This window comes from Giraffa tippelskirchi, chromosome 12 (assembly GCF_054371585.1).
Source record: "Giraffa tippelskirchi isolate mGirTip1 chromosome 12, T2T-mGirTip1v1.2.pri, whole genome shotgun sequence".
NCBI classification, from domain to species: domain Eukaryota; kingdom Metazoa; phylum Chordata; class Mammalia; order Artiodactyla; family Giraffidae; genus Giraffa; species Giraffa tippelskirchi.
In genome coordinates this window covers 58,437,644-58,463,504 of record NC_137286.1, presented here as the reverse complement: position 1 = coordinate 58,463,504, position 25,861 = coordinate 58,437,644, and the positions used below count along the sequence as shown (strand labels likewise).

The following is a 25,861-nucleotide window of genomic DNA, read 5'->3' as shown; positions in this document are numbered from 1 at the left end:
TTGAGAAATACAGCAACCTTTTCAGCTTTAAAGGATGATATCTTGGCCACTGAAGTGGTCCTGATTGTGTAAACGAATTCTGGCCCCAGAATCATTTCATCCATGGTGAATGGACCCCCTACCCACGGGCCCCTAAATCCAGGTGTCTAAAAAGTTGAAGCAGGATATCTAGTGATAACTTGATCTAGGCTTTCATGAAGGCGAACGAAGATGTTTCTGGGTAGAAGTCCTAATGTCCAGCTCCCACTGTGTGGTTCAGTACCTGTTCTTTGCAGATGCTGGGCTGCATTTGCATCTAGGAGCACGTGAAGGTGCTGTTGTCTGCCTTCCCTGGGGTCATGGTCTGTCTATAGTGACTGTTTGGAGGGCAAGTGGTTTTACACAATTTGGTTAACTGATACATTGGTGGAACAGCCCCTCTTCTGGGAGACTCTTCCTAAAGATCATAAGCAGGAAAATCTTTCCTCAGCTGCCCATCCAGTAGGGGAATAACAGTTCTCTATCTCTAGTTTTTTGGGGGCTTTCTCAACAATTGCAAAATGGGAAAAAATACACAATCCCTGGGTATGACTTCTAGTTTTTAGTGATTTTTTTTTTTTTAAGCACGAAGACCTTTGACTCTTAGTAGCCTTACACATGGGCTTCCCTGGAGCTCAGCTGGTAAAGAATCCGCCTGCAATGCACGAGACCCCAGTTCGATTCCTGGGTTGGGAAGATCCTCTGGAGAAGGGATAGGCTACCCACTCCAGTATTCTTGGGCTTCCCTGGTGGCTTGATGGTAAAGAATCCACCTGCAGTGTGGGAGACCTGGGTTCCATCCCTGAGTTGGGAAGATCCCCTGGAGAAGGGAACGGCTACCCACTCCAGTAGTCTTCCCTGGAGAATGCCGTGGACAGAGGAGCCTGTTGGGCTACAGTCCAGGGGGTCACAAAGAGCTGGACATGACTGAGCCACTAAGTACAGCACAGCCTTACACATCATCTTTGGAAACACCACCTTTAAAACAGGTGGTAACTGCTGGATTCTTCCACGCGAGGTGCAAGCCCTGTTACAGTTAGATGCGCCTGCCTCACCTCTGGCTGATGAAGAAATCTTTCCAGTTTTTGCTGATGGTGTAGAGAGAGCTCTTGGGAGCAGGGTGTTTTGATTTAGCAGATGGAGCACCTGCTTTTTAAAATTGCTGCTCATTCTGCTAAAGAGTTACTGTGCACATGCTGACAAGCAGCCCCTCTGAGCTGGGCTCTGCTAATTGGTTTCTCGTTTTGTGTGTTTGACGCCAGCAGGTTCTTCTCCCTGGAAATCTAGCTAGCTCCCCTTTCTCTTCAGCAAGTGAACTTTACATTGCCATTGCAATTTTCTCTAGGAAACATTTGCACAAACTGGGGAGCCACGTTTCTGTCGTCTGTGAAGGCCATGCTGGGGGTCAGAGACAAGTTCAAGTGGCAGAATGAGTTGGTGGTGGTCTCTGAATGGTCGGAGTGTTAATGCTATTTATAGCAAACCTTTGTCTTTGGGGGAAGAGTGGATTTTAGACGAGCTTTAAAATCATGACTAAAATAAGTAGAATGAATCTGATTCTCGTATTGAGACAGGAGGGGGTGAGTGGGTCAAAGGCGCTCAGTCGTGTCCACCTGTTTGCGACTCCATGGACTATACAGTCCATGGAGTTCTCCAGGCAAGAATACCGGAGTGGGTAGCCGTTCCCTTCTCCAGGGGATCTTCCCAACCCAGGGGTCGAACCCAGGTATTGAGATAGGATTTGTTATCAAATCATAATTGCACATATCAAAAGGACAAAACGGTAGTCACAACCACTTTAACCTAAAATTTTGTATAGAGAAACTGAAGGCTCTAGGAAAGCGAGAATTGTGCTCACTGTTGGGGCCGTGGTACGTGGCACGTGGTGGGTTTTATGAAAAGCAAAGGAATGGAGGCCAGAGAGTCCTCAGATCACAGCCCCAGCAAGGCCGCCTGCCTTCTTCCACATGCTGTGCTCTCGGAGCCCACTGCCTCCTGTAGACGAGCCTGCGGTCGAGAGGGTTCGGTGGCAGTGAGAACGGATTCAGCAATCGTGTGTGCATATGGCAGTGCAACTGCTTCACATATTTGACCTGTTTAGAGATAATATGCCACTATGATGAACAATGAACCTTTAATTAGGGGCAAATTTGCTTGCCACCTTATACTACAATTATTACATTTATTGCTTTTTTCAAATTATAATAGTAATAAATGGTTATTAGGGGAAAATTAGAAACTATCATTAGGAAAAAAGGAAAATAAAAATCATCTGTAGTCAGTGTAGAGGTAACCGTTGTTAATAGTTCATTGTAATTTCCCAAGGTCTTTTTTATTATCTCCCTCAACTTACATATGTATGTATATATTTAAAAAAAACAAAATGAGTGTTCACTATACACAAATCTTTTTTTTTTTAAATAAATTTATTTATTTTAGTTGTGGGCTAATTACTTTACAATATTGTAATAGTTTTTGCCATACATTGACATGAATCAGCCATGGGTTTACATGTGTTCCCCTTCCTGGACCCCCCTCCCACCTCCCTCCCCATCCCATCCCTCCGGGCAATCCCATTGCCCCAGCCCTGAGCCCTTGTCTCATGCATCGAACATGGAATGGTGTTCTGTTTCACATATGATAATATACATGTTTCAATGCTATTCTCCCAGAACGTCCCACCCTCACCTTCTCCCTCAGAGTCCATAAAATTGTTCTATGCATCTGTGTCTCTTATTCTGTCTCGCATATAGGGTTATCGTTACCATCTTTCAAATTCCATATATATGCATTCGTATACTGTATTGTTGTTTTTCTTTCTGGCTTACTTCACTCTGTATAATGGGCTCCAGTTTCATCCATCTCAGTATATACACAAATCTTTATCCTCATTCCCCTGCTGCTTAGCATCACGTTGTGAATTTTTGTCTGCTGCATTGTATTTTTATCTGGAATATGGTCTTAAGTTATTAAAGTTGTATAATTGCTAGATTTAAGCATTTTACAATTTTTGCCATTAAAAATAATATGATAAAATCATGTGTACTACTGTTGGTACTACTCTTATTATTTCTTTGGGTTAGACCCCTAAAAGTTGAAAGAGTGGAATACTGGGAACTTTTTTACATGTGTATACTTTTGATCCTAGATAAATGTTGCCAGATTGCTTTCCAGAGAACTGGCGTTTAAACTCCATCAACAGTGCCTGGCACCCTGCTCTTCGTCAGTATTGAATGCTAAATTGAGCCTTGCAGTTTTAGCATTTAAAAAATTTAATCTCACTGCTTTAAGTTCCTTTTAAAAAATTATTGATGAGATTTTTTTTTCCATTTTTTGATTGGGCTTTTTATCAACTCACGTTTATAGATTTGTGTGGACCTTTCTATTTAAGGACATTTTGCACTGTGCTCTCTGTACGGCAGATGTTTCTCCTAGTTTGCTTTCTGCTTGTTTGTTTTTTCACTTGTTGAAATATACGGTATTTCATTTTAATATAGAATAGCAGTCTCTTCATTATGGTCTTTCTTTTGCTTGGAAAGTTTGTACTCATGCCAAAATCAGTTCAATTTTAGCTTATGTTTCACCTTTTTCTTTTAGTTCTTTAATGTTTTGAGGATTTATTTTGTATTTCAATAAAATGAGATACCTTGCCTGTTGAATATTCAGTTTTCCCGACATGGTGATGTTTTGTTTTATCTTCACTGAATTATCTAAAACATTTTCTATTATAGGGTCTGTTGAAGAACTGTCTTTTCCCACTGATCTGTGTGTGGTTTGTGGTAAAATCATACTATCTTATATATGGTAGCTTCATTCTATATATTGCCATCTTCCAGGAAGACCCCCCCCCTCGGTTGAATGTTTCTGGAGAGCGTTCTACATGGAGCTTTGTGTGTGTGGGGTTTGCTTTGTTGCAAGCTGTCTTCTCCGCTACCTTCCTAAAATAGAAAAAATCCATTGGGTTTTGGTTTTAATTGTTAATAAATCTATTTGGAAGAAAATAACATTTCCAAAATTTGGACTTCTCAGTCAGGGACATTTCATGTCTATTTATTCAACTTTTATTTATCTGTTAAGAAACCATAGAATGTCATAGGGTTTATACTTTTCCTTCTGGGTTATTCCTAGGTAATTAACACTTTTATTGCTAACATGGGATGAATATTTATTTCCCTTTATATCTTTTAACTGATTATTGTTTATGTGAGAACAGCTATAGAATTTTATGCATTTATCTTGTATTTACCCAATTCATTGATTGCTCTTATTATAGCTTTTTTTTTCTTTTTCCCCAGTTGATTCTCCTGACTTTTCTATGCAGAGTCACTGATGACCAATAACGATAATTTTGTCTCCAGGTTTTTCAGTACTTAACTCTGTTTCAGTTGTGTATCATTTAGGAAGATAAATGGCTCCATTCGAGGGCTGCTTTTTCTCCTGTTAAGAAGTCTAGAGGAAAGCAGCCTGTGGCCACTGCAGTGTGCTCAATGAAGGCATGGAGGACCACAGTCCAGGCTTCTGTTTCTCCATCCATCTGTGTGTCTTTGGTCCTCATGTCACAAGATGGCTCCTGTGCTTCCAGACATCACATCTGTGTTGCAGGCAGAAAGAGGAAGATATAAAGGCAAAGGGCAAAAGGGCAGAATGACTTGCCTGCAAGCCTTGCTTAACCAACTGTCCCTTCCTCACATGGCCACCTGGGGCTAGTATGTGGGAGATAGTGGGTCTGCTGTGGGGAATGGGTCAACTAGCAGCATTCATTGGCTGCAGGGTCTTAGTGCATTGGCTAGCATATCTGAATAGTATTATATGCTGATTATGGAGATGTGTGTGTACTTAGTTGCTCAGTCATGTCTGACTCTTTATGACCCCATGGACTGCAGCCCGCCAGGCTCTGTCCATGGGGATTCTCCAGACAAGAATACTGGAGTGGGTTGCTATACCCTCCTCCAGGGGATCTTTCCAACCCAGGGATCAAACTCAGGTTTTCTGCATTGCAAGCAGATTCTTTACCGTCTGAGCCACCAGGGAAGCCCAAGAATACTGGAATGAGTAGCCTATCCCTTCTCCAGGGGATCTTGCCAACCCAGGAATTGAACCAGGGTCTCCTGCATTGCAGGCGGATTCTTTACCAGCTGAGCTACCAAGGAAGCCGATTGTGGAGTTATTTGTCGTTTTGGGTTATAATGGTAATGGTATTCTTTAATACGTGTGATATCCTTTGGTTTAAGAGAGATTTTCATCATGTTGAAGAGCTGTCTCGTTTTCATGGGTGACTAATTAGGGACGGGTGTTGAATGTCATCAGATGTCATTTTGGTATACATTTAGACACAGATGTTGTTGTTATACCCATTGAGGTGATGTGGGAATTGACTACCTGGTAGTAATTCCTCAAATTCCTGAGATGGACTATTTTTTATTGTGGTGGGTAACTGTTTAGATTCCTAATTTAGTTTGGTTTGCTTACATTTCATCAAAATTTTTCAGTGATATAATTTTGTGGTTCTGTTTGTATGCTCTTTCTCCCTAATTTTGCTATCAGGTTTATGCTAGCTTTGTAAAATGAATTACCAGTGATTTTTCTTTTTACCTTTTCTGCAACAGTTGATATAGTGGCAATACAGTGGAAGGTGGATGTTTTTAAAAATGGATTGTTCTGTAACAACTTTAAAAAAATTCTTTCATGGCTATTGGTCTGTCCAGGTGTCTGTTTTGTTTTTTTTTAATTAATTTTGGTAAGTTAAAAGTTTCCTACAAATCAGTCTCATCCCATTTAAAAATTAGGTGTCTGTAGAATTTTCTTTATGGTGTTCTTTCCTGAGTTTCTGCTTTTCACTATTTCTATTTTTAGGTACTTTTTTGTTCCTGATTAGACTTGCTGGAGCTTTCTTTGTTTTGTGCCTCCCTGCCTCCCACGAAGAACCAGAATTAATTACTTCTGTCTTGAAGCTTCCTTAGTCTTTGGCTTGTGTTAAGGGGTTTGTCTCTTCACATGTCTGCCTTGCTGACAGATCGGGAGCTGCTTGAGGCCAAGCGCCCTGTCTCCTTTGTCTGCACGTGTTTCACAGTCTGCCTGACACGTGACACATACCTACTTGTTTAATTTTTGCTTTGCATCTGCCATCAGCAGTTACTGTTGTGATAAGGGAGATTGCCATTGATTTTGTAGTCTGTGCAGTGGGTGTTGCATTGACCTTTCAGGCTTTATGGAGAGGGAGATACTGGCATATTTGGGTTTATTCCAAGCGGTAACCCTTTGATAGACCAAGTTGAGGTAGCATTGTCATTTGCTGGGTGTTCGGGGAGCTCCAGAGGGCAGCTTGCATGTCCTCAGGTCGTTACTGGCTGCAGAGCTGGGACACCATCGCACGGGTGACGCTCTGTGATAGTGTGAAGGGCGGCCTGGGTCCTCTCGGGCTCCTGCTCCAAGTCCAAAGGGCTGTGCAAGTCTGGCTCAGTTTAATTTGGAAATTCTGCTCATGTCTCTGGCTTAGACCTGCATCAAGCCAAGATGCTTGAATTTAGGATTGCTCAGATGTCATCTGAATTATTGTCTGGTACACGTAACCAGGAGGAGATTGTCATTATTCAGCATGGGTGGGTGGGTGGAGGAGAAGTGCTGTGATTTGTCTGGGGACAGGTAAAACTGACCTGGAGTTTTGATGGAGCCCTTGCAGTGTTTTGCGCGGGGTGATTGTCCATGTAGGGTGGAGAGAGACTAGGAAGGGGTTAGCTGGCCTTGAGGGTGTCCTCGGTCCCAGCTTCGTCTGGGGGCAAGATGATAAGCGAACGTCAGGGTAGATGTGTGAGCAGCCTGCACCCTGGACCTCACGAGGGGCCTGCCATACCGTCTGGCCCCAGAGAGCCTGCTGTCGTGATCTGGTTTGACGTGGTTTTGAGTAACTTCCATCTCCCAAAGGATACCAGGGCTCTTGCATTTACAAACATGATCTGAGTTGTTTTCCAGGAAAGGCTGGGAACATTCTAGGAGAAGTGTTTGCTGAGGGTATTCCTGTTGGGTGAACTGGTGTTCTGGTTAGGGTTCAAGGACGCCAGCCTTCACATTGAAAAAGCATGTCTGTGCTCTTGGATTATTTTTTTTTGGGGAAAAGTGTCAAATAAAGAGGCGTCTTTAAATAGTTTGATTCAGAAATGTTACAGATTTAATTGAAGAACTTGTCTACATTTTTACATTTCCCTTAGGGACATAGAAACTAACATCTTTCTCTGGGATGCTTTTGAAATTTATGTTCAGTGGCTTGTTTGGGAATCTCAGATGCAATGGGTGGTAATGCTGAACTTTTCTTGCTGTGCATTTTGCTTCAAGTAGGCTGTTGGGCAGCCCTTCCTCCCTAGAGTCGATTAACCTTGTGTGTCAGTGACCTCTTTACCTGCCAGTGTATCTCGTATGCACTACATGGTACTGGGGTGATTGCTTTATCTTTCTCTCCCTGCATGGTTACAGGCATTCTTTAAGAGCAGGGAACATGTTCTTTGTTTCCCTAGGGTCTGGCAAAGTGTCTGGCACATAGTAGGTGTTCATTAAGACAGGTGGAGTTGAGTTGACGTTACAAGGATTTTAGAGGATCGAACTAGTTTGGCTTCAGAGGGAGATAAAGTGCCTTTTCAAGGGTGCACCTCAGCGATTCCTCAAGTGATCTAGATGTTTACTTCGGGATTCAAAAAATAAAGTGTTCCACTTAGTAAACTAAGTCTTTCTCAATCTGATGTTACCCGGTTCTGTTGACTCTCCTCCGGATTTGGGGGCCATTCCTGCTTACAAGGCAGGGAGGGGGCCGGCCGGTCCCCCGGCTTCTGCAGATGGCCGTGTGCTTCTGTGGGCACTGTCCAGCTGGGCCACCGCATGTTTACCGCCGTCAGTGTCTAAGGGATGAGGTAATCTTAGCTCAGCTTCGTTTCGTACACAATAGTTTTGCTTGTTGAGGAAACTGTTGTCTATTGAAGTTTTTAAGATGTAGGGGATGTTATGAACTGCAATCAAGTGGGTATCCTCTTACATAAGTGCATCTGACAAGCCAATTTCACAAGCACATCTCATCAGTCACAGTTGGATGGCAAGGTTTATTGTTTAAAGTTTTTTGTTTTGTGTGTGTGTGTGTGTGTGTGTGTGTGTGTGTGTGAGAGAGAGTTGAGTATGGAAGGGAAGCCTCTGTATAGAAACCAAATGCTTTCAGAGACGAAGAAATGGCACGAAGGCATGGATGTTTAGACATCTGGACATAATTTCTCATTTCTCTTATTCTCTTTCTTCTTGGTCTCTGGGACTTGAGACAGCTGTTAACTGAACTCCTTGTTCAAAATATCAAGCTGTAATGAGATGCGAGTGTTGTGAGCACCTGGTGGGTGTGGGTCCCGGAATAGCTCTGCGGGCTGAGGAGGCCAGTTGGAGCAGCATCTTTACCAGCTCGGCCTCTGAGCTAAGCCAAGTGCTTTTGTTCATTTGCAAACAGTGCGGCCCAGCCCTTAGCCAGTTGTTAAATCACTTTGGATGTGTTGACAGCCTCCAAAAAGTCACAACTTAAAAAAAAGTTCAAGCTTGAAAAAAGGGTAAGGAAATGATCTCCTAGGGAGACAACTTCTGCCTAAAAAATGAAAGCTTTAAAGACACAAATTCTATGTTATAAACAACTTGTAATTTTGATCTTTTTCAGTTGTAGCTCCAACAGCTTCTACGATAGGTCTAAATACGTTTATCACAGCTGGAAAAATGTTTTATTGTCATCTTTGTTTATCATAATATGCCACCTACTCTGGTTGTGTCTTACTGTAACTCTGCTCCTTTGTTTTATGTTTTTTCATAGAAGGGGGGCAGATGAATGTAAACTACACCTAGAAATTGAAACAGGGAAGAAAAAACACACGATGTATTCAGCCAGCGCTCTTTCCAGGTTCTAGACGTCAGCTGGCAGCTTCCAAGCTGTGGTTTATTGAATAATACTTAATACTTAGCACAGCCCTCAGTGAAGATCTTTTTATGGCCTTTTCTGAATGTTTTACAAACATAACTAGAGCTTATCCAGATGAGAGCAGGGAGCTTTTTTATTTTCTTTTTTAGAAGGAGCAAATTTAGCCATTGGGATGCTACCATTTAGTGAATAGGAGGGGAATTGCACTTGGAGGAGCTCCTCCCTGTGCTGAGCGTGTGCGTGGGGTTTGGCCTCTGTGTATCTGGGCTTGCATTCCACCCAGTGTTAATACTTAGTGACTGATTTGCAGCAAATTAATGTAGCCCCCCTGAGCTACTAGATGATACCCTGTTGAAAGTTGGGTCCCACAGTATGCATTCCACATATACATTTTTTCTTCCTTTTCTTATCCTCCAAACTTGAAATCTTCCCTGTATGATTTTTCAGAGCTTTGATTTTTGCCCTGCCACTCTGCAGATAATTGGGTGCCATTTGTTAACATAATTTGAAAATTGCAAATTCATTTTAATAATATCTTAGGCCAAGTATAATGAGGAAAGTCAGTTTTATGGCCCCAAATCATATTACAAAGCTAAATGGAAACCGGTTTTAGATGATTCTAATTTATCCGTTTCTTGGCCATTCTTCCCGATGTATACCGGCTGATCTGGGCACACTGACTTAACCCTGACGGTTTGGGTAGGAGGAGAGAGGAGAGATTGTGTGAACCACAGTTAGTGGCTGATTTTGTGTTTGTCATTCACTGCCTGGTACTTGCTGAGACCCGCTACTCCTTAGACCTGGGTTGGGTGGGCCTTTGTGAAAGAAGAGAATAAATACAGTCTCTGCCACCCAGGGGCTCATAGTCCAGTAGCAAGTGAGCTCCTAAACCCGCAGGCAGATGGATGCTGCCAGGGTCCCATGGCTGAGCAGAGAAGGGAGGGTCAAGTTGGCACCAAGGTGAGTGTTGAAGGCTGGTGTGGAGAAAATGAGAGTGTTTTGCCAGAGGGAGCTCCTGGAAGCTTGTGTACCTGGTGTCCTGGAGTTTGGGAACCTAAGGTGGCTCCAGGTACTGTCCTTGGAAGGGGAGTCTAGGAGCTGAGGCTGGTGACGTTGGCACAGTCAGATCACAAGGGCTCCAGAGAGCTTAGATTTTGTCTGGAAGGCCCAGGGAGCCTTTGAAGGACTTGGAAGAAAGGGCACCATCAGATTTGCATTTCGGGAGCACCGCTGTGGTAGCAGGTAGCAGGTGTGTCACGGTCGGTCAGGCCCGGGACCCAGCCCCCAGGGGAGAGGTGGCAGTGGCCGCCAGGGCTTGGCACCTCTGCCATTTGGCTCCAAGGCTGTCGTTGTGTGATGGTTAAATTTGGACAAAGGAGTAAAGCTCTGAAAAGTTATAGCTGCAGAGCCCTGTCTCGTTTTGGCCTGCCCCCTCTGGCTTCATGCGGAAAGCTGCGGCCTCTCACCTCTCAGCTGGAGACAAAGCTCCTGTGACCCCCGCCCTGGTTCAGGGCGGACTCGAGCGGACGAGGACAAGGCGGCAGGGTGGCTCCCCTGGCAGCGTGCGCTCTGGGTTCCAGAAGGCGGTGGGTGCTGCTGGAGAGGGCGCTGGGGCTCGGTGGGCATGCTTGGTGTTAAGGCGGGGCCGAGGTGACCGCGGCCTGGGCTGCCAGCGTGTTCTCTGGTGACCTGAGCACGGATTCTTGCTTCATGAGCAGAGTGCAGGGTTTGGACTGGGCCTCCAGCCCTGGCCCAGCTTCCTGCAGGCGGTTGTGCAGAGCTCTCATTCAGGCTTACTACGCAGACTGACGCTGGGGGTGTTACGACGCTCCTATTTCACGGATGGACCACTGTGCAGAGCTGGCTCATATGGGAGTGACATTATAACACTTTTGGGGCAGGGGAGGGGCAAGGCTTACCTCTGCTGGGTGAGCTGCTTGTTCTCTGGAAATGTCTCTGCTTGGTGTCATGAGATGAAGGCTTCTTTTCTGCCCTGCCACCAGCTAGTGGGGGGATTTCGAGAAAGCCATCTGATTCCCTGCACCTCAGTTGATTGATCTGTGAAGTGGTGTTATATTCAATAGATGCTTAAGACCCAAGAGTACTTGGTTAGTGATCTGTGGCTCAGGAGACCCAAAGATGAGGTTCAGGGCTCTTCTTGAAATTGCATGCAGAGTCTTTATGAGTGTAGGTTTTTGGAGAAAAGACCCTGGTTTATATCAGGGAAGGACCCCAATCCTCAAAAAGAAACCACGATTAACCTCCGAGGCTCCCTTGAAGCCCCTGTGCTTCCATGCATCAGCACCCGCATTTGGACGGTCCCCCCGGCCTGGTGTTCCTGCCTCCTGCCTGCCTCTGTGAGGTGGGTAGTGAGTTTGGCTTGCCCAGTTGTCAATGTCAAGTAAACAGAAGCTCAGCCAGTGTTAGCAAAATTAAATCACTCTGGGGGAAAAAAAAAAATCAATGTTAGTGAAATTAAGTCACTTGATCTTAAAAGCAACTTGGAATAGCAATTTCTCATATTTATTGTGCTGTCTCCTCCCTCTAGATGTCTTACAGTTCTGTCTGTTTGCTTTTGATGCCCTTTCAAGGAGCAGCAGCTTTGGGCAGTTGCAGTAGGTTTTCAGATACTCCAGTTGGGGACCCTGGGGTTTGTCCTAGGTTGATTAATCAGAAAGTATTAGTCCAAAATATTTGAATGTATTTACTGCAGGAGGAGACCTTGCATAGTTTAAAGATGATTCAGAAGGCAGGTTAGGATCCTGCCATCCTTTCCTCTTGTTATGGGTGTCAGTTACCACATTCTCCCAGCTCTGCCAGGATGCCACAAGGAGAGCGATGTCCACACTCGCGGAGCCTGTTGGACAGAGAGACTCTGTTAGCTGCGGTCCAGCTAACAGCTTAGGGAGGGCTGGGGGCCATGGCCAGGGTGCTCCTTGATGGCACTCCCCCCAACCTCCCACAGCCGCCAGGCAGAGGGGTGGGGGTGTCTGGCCCTAAAGGCAGAAGGATAAACCGTTTGTCAGCTCCTTTGGGTGTGGTTCAGGGAAAAGGAGATGGAAGAACAAGTAAGGGATGAACTGTGATGATTTGTTGGCATTTTGATGATGATGATTGTTTAAAGACACATGCTTCTGATAGAAGACTTGAGCAGAGAAGCTAAGGAGCAAAAGTGCTGAACTCCTCACCCCACTCCTCTCAGAGTCCTCCCCCTTCCAGCTTGTTTCCCAAAGGTCAGCTTCACAGATACTCACTACACGGAGCAAATGTGTCATGTCCTAGGTGTTTCTTTAACATAGGAACTGTGCAGTTTGTGGTTTTTCAAGGTAATCTATCTCAGATAGCTTCCTGTGGCAGAGAGAGCTCCTTTGCTTTTAAAATGGTTTTGCGTGCACACATAATATATGAATGTGTGCTCCTTGGAAAAGTTAAAACAACCCAGAGTCACAGAGGAGAGAGGTGGTCGTGTTGCCTCTCCTCTCCCTCATGTCTCTGAATCCACACCTCCCGCCCCTGGAAGTAACCAGTGCTAACAGCTCCATGTGGCCCCTCCAGGCATCTCACCTGTGTGTTTATACACCTGCTGGCAGGTGAGAAGGGAAGCAGCCACGGAGCAGTACCGATAGTTAAAAAACAGTGGGACCTTCCTGGGTGGTCGAGTGGTTAAGAATCCACCTTCCAACGCAGGGGATGTAAGTTTGATCCCTGGTTGGGCAGTTGGGACCCCACATGCCCTGCTGAGCCCTCGCTCCACAACTAGAAAGTCCGTGCACCCCAAGGAAAGGCCCTGCATGATGCAACTAAGACCCAACATAGTCAAACAAGTAAAACTAACAACCGAAAATGTAAATAGGACCCCTCTTATCACCAGCGTCTTCCTCCCTCTGGGTCACGGTCTGTCTCTTTTTAAAGTGAACTTCTTCTGTTCGAGTAGTTTTAGGCTACCCAGAAGTTGCCCTGACAGTAAAGAGTCCCTGTGTACCCTGTTACCATCTTGTGTTGCCATGGTGCGTGCCACAGCTAAGGAACCAGCATTTCCACATCACCGTTCATTCATGAAAACTCAGCCCTTTCTTCAGATCTTTGCCATTTCTGCCCTGTGTTTCTTTTCTGTCCCAGGACCCCAGGCAGGATCCTGCACTCATTCATTTACTTGTTGTATGTCTGTCACCTCCTGTGGTGTGTGATGATTTCTCAGATATCGCTTGTTCTTGGTGGCTGTGACAGTTTTGAGGAACAGTGGTCAGGTTTTACAGAGTGGGGTTTTCCCTCAGTTGGGGTTTGTCTGATGGTTTTCCTGTGAGTAGACTGCGGTCCTAGGTTTGGAGGGGGAGACCCCAGAGGTGAGGTCGCATTATAGTCAGGGAACACACTGTCAACATGACCTACCTTCAGTGATGTTAACCTTGACTTGCTCCGCTGAGGTGGTGTTTATTGCACTTCTCTATTGTAAAAGGGCTTTAAAAAATCAGCAACATATTGATACTCTTTGTTCTTTGTAATTGTTCTGTATTGATCAATGTAAGGAGACCTTGCAGTTTTCTTGTTTTTCAGGGCTTCCCAGGTGGCGCTAGTTGTAAAGAACCCATCTGCCACTGCAGGAGACATAAGAGATGCAGGTTCGATCCCTGCGTCGGGAAGAGCCCCTGGAGGAGGAAATGGCAACCCACTCCAGTATTCTTGCCTGGAGAGGCCCATGAACAGAGGGGCCTGGAGGACTACAGTCCATTGGGTGGCAGAGTTTGACACGACTGAAGCTGCTTAGCATGCATGCACGCATCATTTTTTTGGCTGCACCACCAGGTCTTAGTTCCCTGACCAGGGACCCAGCCTGTTCCCCTGCAGTGACAGTGCAGAGGCTTAAGCACTGGACCACCAGGAAACATCAGCAGTTTCTTTAAAAGATGGACATTTAGGTGGTTTCCTGGTTTTTGATTTTATAACTAAGATTCTGGGGAATGCTTTCACATTTATCTATCTGCCCCACCTTCTATGAGGGATGGGTCCCCAGAAGGGGAGTTCCCCAGTCAAAGAGTTTTGGGCACTTGAGCCTTTAGTCGGACGGTATGGTTCAAAATAGCTGCACACGTGCGCTCCTACCGAGGGGAGGAGCGTCTCTGCGCTCCGGCTTCACTCAAGCTTGGCGTTAGGAGATTTTTAACTGTAGCTCTTCTGATTCGGTAAAAATGCTTTGGGTCTCTTAGGTCTCGTGCATTAGGCAGGCAGGTTCATTACCACTAGAGCAACCTAGGAAGTATAACATGAGGCTTATGAGCATGATACAGATCTTTAAAGTAAAATCAGGAACATTTGAAGAAAGATATTTTTTAAAACATTTTATTTTGTATTGGAGTATAGCTGATCGAGAGTGTTGTAATAGTTTCAGGTGAACAGCAAAGGGACTCAGCCGCTCAGCCATACATATACATGCATCCAGTCTCCCCCAAACTCCCCTCCCGTCCAGGCTGCCTCATAACATTGAGCAGAGTTCCATATGCTATGTTATACAGTAGGTCCTTGTTGGTTACCCATTTTATTTTATTTATTTATTTTTGTTTCTTTCTAATCTTTTTTTAATTTTGTTTCTTTTTTAAAAATTAATTTATTTATTTTAGTTGGAGGCTAATTACTTTACAATATTGTAGTGGTTTTTGCCATACATTGACATGAATCAGCCATGGGTTTACATGTGTTCCCCATCCTGAACCCCCCTCCCACCTCCCTCCCCATCCCATCCCTCTGGGTCATCCCATTGCACCAGCCCTGAGCATTTGTCTCATGCATCGAACCTGGACTGGCATTCTGTTTCACATATGATAATATACATGTTTTAAACATAGCAGTGTGTACATGTCCTACCAAACTCCCTAACCAACCCTTTCCCCCCATCCTCCTCCCCCCTCCCCGCTGCAGCCATGTTTTTCTCTAGGACTGTGGGTCTCCTTCTGTTTTGTGAGTAAGTTCATTTTATCATTTCTTTTTAACTAAGTGGTTTGCTTTAAAAGGCAGGTGTTGCTCAGTTTCTCAGAGTTCTCTAGGTACTTGAGGATTGTATTCTCAACCTGAACTTGTAAAGAAAAATAGAATGAGTTTCTCAACTACTGTGAAAGAACATAGAGATTTTTTTCATTGGGTGGTAACTCTGTCAACATTAGGGCATCTTGGTGTGATCTGAATTTCAGCACCAAATAAAGAGTGCGTGTACTACGGTCCAGAGGGCCGACTTCTCTGTGACTTGCAGAGGAAAGTTTGACTTGTTTGTAGAGACTAAGTGATAGGTGGAAGGAAAACCCTTTGAGAATTGAGATAAAGGTGGGCGTGTGCTTCCATGGGAACTCAGGGTGAAAAGCAGTGGTCCTCTGATGCAGTTGAAATCCTGCGTTCCAAATCTCTGAGCTCTACCTCTCTCCTCTAGGGAGAACTTGGCCTGGAGTTGGACAGAGTGTGTTTTCTGTCTTTTTCTCCGTGGCTTGTGAACAAAAACAAGAATTTGACGTTCTGCGGTGGAATTAACTTGTGGTGACAAGCGTAGACTTTTCCTTGGAATATGAGGTCGGGAACAGTAGCAGTTTCCCCCCACGGCAGATTTCATGCCTTTCCAGGTGGGCTGAGGTATCTGTGAGGCTCTTACAGGAGGGGCCAGGGCTTCCGGCTGACGGAGTCTCTGCCACTGAGCCCGGGCAGATGGCTCTCTAGCTGCACCGCTTGTGGGAGGACCCCTCTTTCGGCGATAGGCCCTGGGCAGTAGCATCCTTGCCAGCCTTGGACTGTCTCTCAAAAGGAGTTTTCTGCTCAGAATTATGTGAGGGAATCTGCATTTTAGCCCCAGCGCTGGGCCCTAGTGACGGCTGATCCTGGGCGGGTTCTTTGTTGGTCAGTGTTCTCAGCTGTGAACAGGGCAGATGTCACCCCCGCAGTTACCAGCAGTGGGTAAAACCAGGCTTACGAAGTCTCTGAAATGTGCCGGTCCACAGAAACCTTCGTCACCTCTTTAGCCCATTCTGACTTCACACAAATCCTACTGTATGTTCTTACATGGGACCCGAAGCCTCTGCACTGCGTTGGTTCTGTATTCTGCGTTTTCCTTCCCTCTCAGCCTTGCACAGAACCAGCCAGCCTCCTCCTGGGACCCTCACATGCTTGCTCTCTGCAGCCGTTCCCCGTGGGATGGACTTCATAGCCCTGTTCCTCCTGGCTGTCCCTGGGGTGCTCTCCCGTTTCCTCTCTTCTCTTTTGAAGTGCGGAGGCAGAAACCTCATTTTGGGGACCCCTCCTCTGGCCCCTTACTTTACAAAGTCTCCTTGAGTATGGTCTAAGACGGCCCGGCTTTTTTTTTTTTTTTTGGCACTCACAACGGCCCATCATCACATACAGAAATTATATCCAATTAAATCTCCTAAGTCTTTTTCACACCTCCTACATTTGTGCATTTCTTTTTTTGCACCCAAGTGTCCAAATAGCATTATTTCCTCTCTATTGCAATTCCAATCTGTTGATCTTTTTAGCTCATGACTCTGTCATCCAATGTATTTGCCATCTCTCCTGGAAACTTGTCATCCTTGATTAGATAAACATTTTATCTGTGCCATCGCTCAAGTAATTGATGAAAATGTGGAAACATACAGAAAGAGCCTTGTCGCCTTCCACTAGAGACCTTCTTTGGGCCATTCGCGAGTCAGCACTTTGAAGGGTAAATTGTGCATTTACCAAGCTCTTCAAGTGTAGTTTGTCTTGTTTTACCTTGTTGACAAGGATATGATGAGATTTTTAACAAGGCACTGTAGATGAAGTCTAGTGTCCCCCCAGTCTACCCATTTAAAAAGTCCTTAGACCAAGAAGGAAAAAAAGAAAATCCCCAATTTCCAAGTCATTGTGTCTTAGAGGGTTTATGGTTTATGACCTACGGCTTCGCTCTGCAGCAGTGGTTTTTTTCTGTCTGATACCACGAGAGTGCGGGGAGGGAGTGTTACTGTGGCGGCTTGGGTGTTGGACTGTTCTCTGGAGCAGAGTGGGATTGAACTGCTTGGGAGAAAGGCGTTTCACTGATCTTTGGGAAGCCAAGGCCTGGGGGTGCCCTAGCCTAGGGTGTCCTCTCCTGGCAGGATGCGGGGAGTGTCTTCCTGGAGGCCGCTGTCCAGGCCCCTAAGGCGTGGAGAGAGCCTGGATGTGGAAGGTCACCCGCCAGGCCTCCCTTAGTGAAGGAGTCAGGGATGCGACGGGCCTCCAGACGCTCTGATAAGAACAGCTAACGCAGAGTACACAGTCCATCCACCACCCAGGACCCAGGAGGACCCAGTGGGAAGGAAGGCAGGTCCAGCCACAGCCCTGCCTCAGACAGGCGGGGCTGAGAAATACGCTGCCAGGCCAGGCGTGACTGGGCGGGGGGTGCTGTACCCCGTACAGCAGAAGACCTCGGGGCACACACAGGGGCCTCAGGAAAAGTCCTCCGTGGAAATGGGCTCTGAGCACCCCAGGCAGGTGTAAGTGGTCAGACAGGTGGGCACCTGCATACGTCTCTGTATAAAGTGGGAAGAAGCTAAAGACCCCACTTGCAGGGCCCCATTTCTGCAAACTGAGCTGTGGCCAACTTCATCAGATGTGGCTCAAGGGCAGAGGTCTCACGCTAGTCCGTCAGTTTTCTAACTTCCGCCATTCCCAGGCGGTTTCCTGTAGCCAGACGCATCCGCACATCCTCACAGCCCTTGTCTTGGAAGTGTGGTGAGGGGAGCACCACACCGCAGCCTATCCCCTTGCCCCAGCCCCTTCGCCTTCCTCCTCCCGCTCCTGCCAAAGCCTTTGCATTTTCTGCAGCTTCAGCATTTGTGATTCTGCCTCTGCACCTCCAGATTTACCTCTCCTCCAAGGGACAGGTGTTTCTTCCACTTGGTGCTTATCAGAGCACCTGAGCTGGGTGCCCTGTCAAGTCTGTGGCAGGTATGTGCTGACTCCGTGGGCATCCGTAGGACTGTTCTCTTTGTCTGAGTGTGCGTCCATCCTGTGCTGCTGACTGTGTTGGGGCCGTTGCAGGTGAGCCCTGGGCTCTGCCCTGGGGGACATAGAGTGGGTAGTTTTCGGGCCCTTCAGGACTCGCTGTTCTGTGAAGGCAGGAGCGTGTTGGTTTTGTTCACTGCTGACTTCCAGCACCTGGAAAGTACACGTTAGCACTTGGGAGATGTTTTGTAAGTATTTGTTGGAAGAATGAATGTATGTAGCCCTGTACTGTCATCTGATGTAGGAGGAAATGGAGACAAACCAGTGAAGGACCAAGCTCAGGCCAGGTGGTGGGTAATCAGTGATGGAACCAAGAGTTACCTGGTCGCTGAGGACTGACCCAGTGCCTCTCCCTCTTATGGAAGGCCTCAGTCAAAATAAAAAGCTTCAGCAACTCAAGGGACTAACCTTCAGCACCCCATTGATGAGAAATCCCCTCACAGTGCAGGGGGAGCGGGTGTGTGGGCTTTCTGCCCTGATCATTGGTTTGTCTGGATAACTGGCTGGTTGGAAGAGTGCAGGTCACTGAGGGAACTGGAGCATCACAGAGGCTAGGACAATACTCTTGAAACGAGGATGTGAACTCTTAACTGCAGTGATACGTGTCCTACAAAAGCCAATGAGATGGAATGGGGGCCACAGGGCTGATTTTCATTTAGAAGGTTTGCCCGTTCCTGAGTAGGAAACCTGAAATCATAAGGGAGAGGCAAGAGAAGGCAGACAGAACGCTTATTTTGCAGGTCAGGCTGTAGCATGTCTGCTTCCCTCTGCTGGGCCCGGCCCTACACCTCCAGCAGGGACTGGGCCCCCCAGCGTCGTCCACTGGCCGCACAGATCCAGGGTTCAGAGGCTGGGGTGCCGTCCCACCCACCCTGCGGTGTGCCTGGGTAGTGGGGGGGCCCCACAGGGCCTGCGGGGGGCCCGAGTGGGGAGCTGTAACCAAGAGAGGCTGGTCCCTGTGTGCGGCTTCGTCAAAAAGGCAGCCAGCCGTCGGAACTGGAAATAACTAGAAAGGATGGGAGGCTCTCATGAAGGCACTTTTAAAATATAGAGACTTAGAAAGAATATCGGGCTTTCGATATTTTAATATCAGAAAGGGATTTGGAGTAACCGTAAGAGCAGGCAAAGCTGTTTTTAGTGACGACCCAGGAAAATGGCTGGTGCACCTCCGTGGAAGCAAACCCAGCTTCCTTCTTCACCAGTCTGTCTGGCTCCAGATGCTTCGTGTGATGGGGTTGCTGCGGCTTGTGTTCCGTCCAGTCTTTGAATTAATTCCCGATGAAGTTTCCATTTCTCTGTTGGCAGACAGGATGTAAACACCTCACCGGTCTTTGTAATTTCTGTGCCACATCGTAGCGCTTTGTTTTCAGAGCCTTCAGGACTACATCTCATGTGTGCATGGGTTTTTAGGTTTGTTTTATGCATGGTAGACATGGCTCTTAGGAGGGCGGCAATGAATTTGTTCATTGTACATTGAAGATCTCACTTAATTTTTAATTTCTGTCCCCAGAGTCATGTGTGTAATGCAATCCCTTACATTCTTAAGATGGCCTTCAGTTATTGAATGTGTCAGGTGCCTGGGTCTGTAGTCTGTGTAAAATATCCTGAGTCTGTAGTCTGTGTAGAATATAAATGTACATATACAGTGCAAATACATTCTCATTGATAACGCGAAGATAAAAGGCTTAACATGAATTGTATCTGTTTACATTTACACAGAGAATTTTATTTTAACAAACTCTGGAGTATCCGTAGTGTTTGTTGTGACAACATTGCCTTTTCTCCCCTCCTCTGAGTTTTTGGTTAGTTGCAGTCTGCTGACAAGTGGGTAGAAAGAGGCTCACGCCCCCACTTCCCTGAGGCTGTGCTGAGATCCTGGCTCAGAGAAGGGGCTGCAGATTCAGCCACCATGGGTAGACTGGGGAGCATTAGGGACGCTCCACCTCCGCCCCCTTTTTCTTCATCTTTGCTGTGCTTTCTGCATAGTGTCGATGGGCTTCCTGTGTGGATTTTCTGGTAAAAATCACATTAAGAACCCCGGTGCACAGGCGTGTCGTCCATCACATAGCAAGTATAGTCGGGGGGAGAGTACTGATAGGTGAGGGGCTTAAAGGATTATTTTCTGGGGCACTAGTTCTCACAGGGTGGTACCCAGGCCAGCAGGCACTTACTAGGAATGCCGGTTCTCAGGCCCCTGCACTGTCTTGTTTTCCTAGGCCCTCCATGCGGTTCGGATGCACGCTCAGGGTCTTGAATTCTGTCCTTCAGCCTGCAAAACGAAGGTGACCTACTGAACTCTTGTCTCAGTCTGCTTTCCAGCATCTGATCTGCTCTTCCCCTTGTTCTCTTCCCTGCCTCACAGGCGGTACCCCTGGGGTTCCCCTGAACTGCTGCCAGCCACCTCCAGGTGGTGCCTCCCCGGCCCCTGTCCTCCCCCCCTTTCCTGGCAAGACCCTGCTCACCTTTCAGATCATCCTTAGCGATCCCCTCCCATGAGAAGGCTTCCTGAACTCCCAGAGGTGGGAGGCATGGCTCCCTTCTTTGCGGTCCCTGAGCCCTGTTCATTGACTGTTAAAACTTTTATCTTGTTTTATTTGCCCCTGGCTCAAGAGGTGGTTATTGTATCTCCTTATACAAAGCTCAGTGACAGACACACAAGTCCCCTCCTGACCTCTTGACTCAGTGTGGCTTTTGCAGAGTGATAGGGTCCGGGGGGGATTTTGGTAGTACTAAGTGACTAGTTCCGAAGAGTTCATTTTAAGGGAAGTAGAGAACCCTTACCCTGGGCCGCAGGCTGAGACAGAAGGTTTGGTTTGTAGGATTTTTACCACCAGAACCAGAGATGACAACTGGCTTTCTCGTGAGCAGGTTTTTCTTTCATTATTTGCCTCTAGACCTGCATGAAAGTGATGCTAATTATGCTTCCCGATGTCTTTTATTTCCACGTACATCCAAGGCTGTCCCATATTTTTAAAGAAGAGTTGATCAAAGTGAGCAAATTTGGAAAACTCAGCAGTGGCCACAGGACTGGAAAAGGTCAGTTTTCGTTCCAATCCCAAAGAAAGGCAATGCCAAAGAATGCTCAAACTACCGCACAATTGCACTCATCTCACATGCTAGTAAAGTAATGCTCAAAATTCTCCAAGCCAGGCTTCAGCAATACGTGAACCGTGAACTTCCAGATGTTCAAGCTGGTTTTAGAAAAGGCAGAGGAACAAGAGATCAAATTGCCAATATCCGCTGGATCATTGAAAAAGCAAGAGAATTCCAGAAAAACGTCTATTTCTGCTTTATTGACTATGCCAAAGCCTTTGACTGTGTGGATCACAATAAACTGTGGAAAATTCTTCAAGAGATGGGCATACCAGACCATCTGACCTGTCTCTTGAGAAACCTGTATGCAGGTCAGGAGGCAACAGTTAGAACTGGACATGGAACAACAGACTGGTTCCAAATAGGAAAAGGAGTACGTCAAGGCTGTATATTGTTACCCTGCTTATTTAACTTATATGCAGAGTACATCATGAGAAACGCTGGGCTGGAAGAAACACAAGCTGGAATCAAGATTGCCGGGAGAAATATCAATAACCTCAGATATGTGGATGACACCACCCTTATGGCAGAGAGTGAAGAAGAACTAAAGAGCCTCTTGATGAAGGTGAAGGAGGAGAGTGAAAAAGTTGGCTTAAAGCTCAACGTTCAGAAAACTAAGATCATGGCATCTGGTCCCATCACTTCATGGCAAATAGGTGGGGAAACAGTGGAAACAGTGTCAGACTTTATTTTTTGGGGGGCTCCAGAATCACTGCTGATGGTGGCTGCAGCCATGAAATTAAAAGACGCTTACTCCTTGGAAGGAAGGTTATGGCCAACCTAGATAGCATGTTTAAAAGCAGAGACATTACTTGGCCAACAAAAGTCCGTCTAGTCAAGGCTATGGTTTTTCCAGTGGTCATGTATGGATGTGAGAGTTGGACAGTGAAGAAAGCTGAGCGCCGCAGAATTGATGCTTTTGAACTGTGGTGTTGGAGAAGACTCTTGAGAGTCCCTTGGACTGCAAGGAGATCCAATCAATCCATCCTAAAAGAGATCAATCCTGGGTGTTCATTGAAAGGTCTGATGTTGAAGCTGAAACTCCAATACTTTGGCCACCTCATGCGAAGGGTTGACTCATTGGAAAAGACCCTAATGCTGGGTAGGATTGGGGGCAGGAGGAGAAGAGGACGACAGAGGATGAGATGGTTGGATGGCATCACCGACTCGATGGACATGGTTTTGGGTAGACTCTGGGAGTTGGTGATGGACAGAGAGGCCTGGCGTGCTGCAATTCATGGGGTTGCAAAGAGTCAGACACGACTGAGTGACTGAACTGAACTGAACTGATCAAAGTGGAGAACATTTTAATTAGATAACTACCTTGGCTGTACTTAATGAAGCTGGTGTTAGAAGGCTAATCCACAGTTTTGTTCATTTCTCCCCATTGCGGTATATTAGTTATGTTTAGACTGGGGCAACACAATAGATGAATGTTTTTATTAATGTTTAATTTACGTAGTAATATTGCCTCAAGCTTCCTCTTATGATAGGAACACAGAAGTCCTCATCTGATCCTGTGACAGCCTCAGTGGGGTAGGTATGAGCAGCCCATTTTGCAGGTGTGGAAGATAAGGCTTAGAGATGGGAGCGGTGTGACCTGCTGGGGTCAGGAGCCAGGCTGTATATCTATAGCACACTCCAGGGTTCAGACCTGAGTCACCCGTTTTCTTTTTCTAGGACCCAGGATTGTGTTTAATGCAGAGCATGCAATAGCATTGGAATTAAATTTCTTGTGTAACTTTTCCAAATGTTAATACCTGGATACACAGCTTTTGGGGGTTTTCTCAGCTAAATGCTTTTCATTAGCCCCTCTTATATGAGCAGTTTTTAGGGATTTGTTTTCCAAAGATGTATAGTTTGTTTATGCCATTTACTCAAGTCCCTAGAGCAGAAATACTGCCTTTTGATGTTTTAAAAAGACCTAGGAATTTGTGGGGAATAGTGTTTCTGTCCGTGGAAAGGCTGTTTAAACTGTTGTCTTAGGGGAAGTGAGCCCTGCCCCGGGTCCCTCGCCAGCCCAGCCTGCCCGCGCTCCGGCCCCTTCCCTGCAGGGTGGCCCCCGCCGGCCGCTCCAGCCCCCCCTTGTCCGCGCCCCAGCTCCCTGTCTTGTCGGTTTCCCACCTATTTCACTTCTGCTGCGGCTGCTCATGGCCTCGGGGCTGCCGCCCAGGCCCCTGCCCCTGCCCCTGCCTTCCAGCTGTGTTCTTTCTCTCTCCTTCCCACTTGCCTTCAACTCCACGAGCTTCCATGATTCTTCACAGGCCAGCGTGTGCTCTCGCATGCCAGCGACTTTCCTAAGGTCTGCGACTCCTTGGCTCTCTCTTTGTTTGAAAAGGGAGAAGCAGTGTTTCGTGACCCCCTTCTAGTCGCCAGTGAGTGGCAGCGAGGGTGTGCCTCTCCTCCCTCCCTCGCGCGCCTGTGTTACCTGGCGGCGCAGATGAAACACCCCGCATTCTCTTCCCTGTTTGTGGCTTCTGCCCTCTAGAGCACGCTGCGGTCCCTCGGGGTCCAGCTGGGTTTTCCCCTCTCCGGTTCCTATCACAGAACACCCTGAAGACCAACAGTGTCACTTGTGGAATCCCAAACAGCTGGTGGCTGGGTCCTGCCTTGGACTTGTCTCTTTCCAGAAGAAATGAGTAGTTTTTCCTGCCTTTTCCCTTTTCTTCTGTAATTGGGGAAAAAGTGTCTAGTGGGAGGGAGTGCTTTGATCTGAAGAAGCTGTTGGTCCAGGCCCTGAACTGTGGCTTCTGTGCACAGAGTGGTGTCTACTGGCTGTGGAGGGGCTCTGGGACGGCATCACGGGATTCCTCCCGAGTCTGTTTGGGGGCCATAGAAAGTTTCAGCAGACTTGGGTTTTGTGTCTTTATGTTCTTACCCTGGGTACTGAATTTTCTGGTCTATTCGAAATGATCACAAACAAATTGATGTTAACACTTGCCAATATCATCAATATATGAATATCAATATGAATACTGCAATAATAAATTACATCCACGTACTCCTGTATAAAAACTCCTGTTCCTATTTAGGAGCAAACTAATCAACTTAATTTATAATGGCATGGAAAGAATGTGAGTGTTTAGACTGGGCATTGCTGTTGTTCAGTTGCTAAGTCATGTCCAACTCTTTGTGATCCATGGGTTGCAGCATGCCAGACTCTCCTGTCCTGCACTAACAAACTCCCGGGGTTTGCTCAGATTTATGTCCATTAAGGTAGTGGTGCTCTCATCCTTTGCTGCCCCTTTCTCCTTGCCTTCGATCTTTCCCAGCCTCAGGGTCTTTTCCAATGAGTTGGCTGTTTGCATCAGGTGGCCAAAGTGTTGGAACTTCAGCTTCAGCCTCAGTCCTTTCAGTGAATATTCAGGATTGATTTCCTTTAGGATTGACTGGTTTGAGTTCCTTGCTGTCCAAGGGAATCTCAAGAGTCTTCTCCAACACCACAGTTCAAAAGCATCAGTTCTTCAGTGCTAAGCCTTAGGACTGATCTGGACATCACCAGATAGTCAATATGGAAATGAGATTGATTATATTCTTTGTAGCCAAAGATGGAGAAGCTCTATACAGTCAGCAAAAACAAGACCACAGCTGACCGTGGCTCAGATTATGAACTCCTTATTGCCAAATTCAGACTGAAATTGAATAAAGTAGGGAAACCACTAGACCATTCAGGTATGACCTAAATCAAATCCCTTAAGATTATACAGTGGAAGTGACAAACAGATTCAAGGGATTAGATCTAATAGACAGAGTGCCTGATGAACTATGGATGGAATTTTGTGACGTTCGTTGTACAGGAGACAGTGATCAAGACCATCCCCATGGAAAAGAAATGCAAAAAGGCAAAATGGTTGTCTGAGGAGGCCTTAACAAATAGCTGTAAAAAGAAGAGAAGCAAAAAGCAAAGGAGAAAAGGAAAGATAGACCCTTTTGAATGCAGAATTCCAAAGAATAGCAAGGAGAGATAAGAAAGCCTTCCTCAGCGATCAGTGCAAAGAAATAGAGGAAAACAATAGAATGGGAAAGACTAGAGATCTCTTTAAGAAAATTAGAGATACCAAGGGAACATTTCATGCAAAGATGGGCACAATAAAGGACAGAAATGGTATGGTCCTAACAGAAGCAGAAGATACTAAGAAGAGGTGGCAACAATACACAGAAGAACTGTACAAAAAAGATCTTCATGACCCAGATAATCACAATGGTGTGATCACTCACCTAGAGCCAGACATCCTGAAATGTGAAATCAAGTAGGCCTTAGGAAGCATCACTATGAACTATGGAATTCCAGATGAGCTATTTCAAATCCTAAAAGATGATTCTGTTAAAGTGCTGCACTCAATATGCCAGCAAATTTGGAAAAGTCAGCTGTGGCCACAGGACTGGAAAAGGTCGATTTTCATTCCAGTCCTAAAGAAAAGCAATGCCAAAGAATGATCAAACTACCACACAATTGCACTCATCTCACACGCTAGCAAGTAATGCTCAAAATTCTCTAAGCCAGGCTTCAACAGTCTGTGAACCATGAACTACCAGATGTCAAGCTGGATTTAGAAAAGGCAGAAGAACCAGAGATCAAATTACCAATATCCACTGGATCATCAAAAAAGCAAGAGAACTCCAGAAAAACATCTACTTCTGCTTTATTGACTATGCCAAAGCCTTTGACTGTGTGGATCTCAACAAACTGGAAAATTCTTAAAGAGATGGGAATGCCAGACCACCTGACCTGCCTCCTGAGAAATCTGTATGCAAGTCAAGAAGCAACAGTTAGAACTCGACATGGAACAACAGACTGGTTCCAAATCAGGAAAGGAGTACGTCAAGGCT

At 46.2% G+C, this 25,861-nt stretch overlaps 1 protein-coding gene and 1 long non-coding RNA gene across 3 annotated transcripts in view; both read left to right on the top strand.

Moving 5' to 3' along the window:
* Nucleotides 1-25,861, top strand: part of IGF1R (insulin like growth factor 1 receptor) — a 306,250-nt gene that overhangs the window by 22,489 nt on the left and 257,900 nt on the right. The gene's annotated exons all lie outside the window — the stretch shown is intronic.
* LOC145530263 (uncharacterized) lies at nucleotides 16,275-24,911 on the top strand. Its single transcript, XR_014071618.1, has 2 exons — nucleotides 16,275-21,916; nucleotides 24,478-24,911. It is a non-coding gene; the product is annotated as an uncharacterized LOC145530263 (long non-coding RNA).